Here is a 2,043-nt window from a genome sequence, read left to right on the forward strand (position 1 = left end):
AGCGCAGAACGGCTCTGTGAGAACCTACAGTATGGTGAATGACGTCAAGTTGACCGTTGCAAGATGGCGCCACATCTACATGCCTGGAGCGGTCGAATGGGGAATCTATACATATCTATGGTGGACGCAGCCTCTGTGTTGCCAGATCCAGCTGTTATAAGCGTTTTTGGACTTGTCTTTTCCACTTTTTTTTTACCCTTTAGAAAGTTAATAAAGTAGGACGTTGCAGTTTAGGGTCAGCGATATCTTTATCTTATCTTAATTGCAAAAGATTTGAAATAATTTCGGTTTATTTGTATTTATTTATCGGGTTTTGTTTGTTTTAATAGCAATAGCTGGCAACACTGCATCGATGATTCGGCTGTGCAGGTCAGGTGTTACGAGATTTTTGGTTTCCGAGATTTTCGGTTTCAGTGGGCGGAGCATACATGAATATTCATGAGTTGCCCGGACATGCGCGTGGAACTGAGTGAGAATTTCAGCACACACTCCTTGTATCTCAGCAGGTTTAATGGAATTTTTAAAAAAAAGAAAAAGGTAAATATATTTACAGTGTTGCACAAACTACATTTGTTTATCATTTCGTAACAGTTAATAATGTTTTATTTGTTTACAGTGCACGTTTTGTGCAGTCGTCCCTGACTGAGTGATTGCAGGCATTCTTTGTGTAATGTTAGGATAAAGCACAGCAAACTTCAGCTAGTTGTAGCCTATACATTGATTTCAGTTCTTTGTGCCCTTCATTTGTAGCTTGCGATACTTTAAAACGGTGTCTGTTATTAGTGGTTATCATTTGTTGAATACATCACTGCCTGCTACAAATGAAATAAACGTAGCCTATCTGTGGACATTTTTTTTTTTTTTGTATACTGGTGTGAGGATCCATGTCTTAACTTACCCCGTTCAACATTCTCCATGTTGTGAATTGTCTGCTGTCTGGTTGTAAACTATGATACAATCATACACTGCTGTAAAAAACTTTTTTTTTTTTTTTTTCATGTTTCCAATGTAAAATATTTAAACATGTTTACAAACAAATGTAAATTTACAAATTAAGATTGTCACAAGGTTTAAGGATCCATTTGCACAGTGGAACCAAAAATCCCAGAACACCTGGATGATTACAGCTACACAGGTTTCCAATAGTAGTGCAGATCCAACTACCATTTCATTTATTTATTTTTATGCTCTTCAGTAACCTTTTAAGTTTCAAAACTGTCATCTTCTGGTAATAAATTAAATAACATTCACCACCATATCAGTGGCCTAATAAACATTTTGCAACCTACACTGATGTTATTCTCTGTCATCTGTTCTTTGACCATGTGTTGCACTGACTGTACCTGGATGATACACAATGATGATCATTGATAAAAATGCATGGTCTATTTTGATGCACAACAAACACTCATGCAACATTATTTATAGGCTAAGTCATAAAGTTTCACAAACATATACTCTTAATTAGGCTTTATATATATATATATATATATATATATAAACTGTTCCCTCCTGGTGGAATGATCTGCCCAACTCAATTTGAGCAGCTGAGTCCTTAGCCATCTTCAAGAAACAGCTAAAAACACATCTCTTCCATCTATATTTGACCCTCTAACACATGCACTTTTTTTTTTTTTAAGAAATGTATATTTTTGTTCTTCAAGGATGCATTAATTTAATAAAAATGACAGTAAAGACATTTATAATGTAAAAAAAGATTTCTATTTCAAATAAATGCTGTTTTTCTGATTTTTCCATTCATCAAGGAATCCTGTCATGGTTTCCACACTTCATTAAGCAGTACAACCATGTTCAACTGTGATAATAATCAGAAATGTTTCTTGTGCAGCAAATCAGCATATTATAATGTATATTTACAAAATGAATAGGAATCTAAGCCTAACAGTTTAAGAACAATCACACCAGGATACATGAAAAACGATAGACAAATGCAAGTTTATTTCAGCTGTTGTACTCAGATGATAACAACTAACAACAGACACAGTTTTAAAGCATTGCAAGCTACAGCACAACGAACTGAAA

Source organism: Sinocyclocheilus rhinocerous, unplaced genomic scaffold, assembly GCF_001515625.1.
Source record: "Sinocyclocheilus rhinocerous isolate Xijiao unplaced genomic scaffold, SAMN03320098_v1.1 scaffold1420, whole genome shotgun sequence".
NCBI lineage: Eukaryota > Metazoa > Chordata > Actinopteri > Cypriniformes > Cyprinidae > Sinocyclocheilus > Sinocyclocheilus rhinocerous.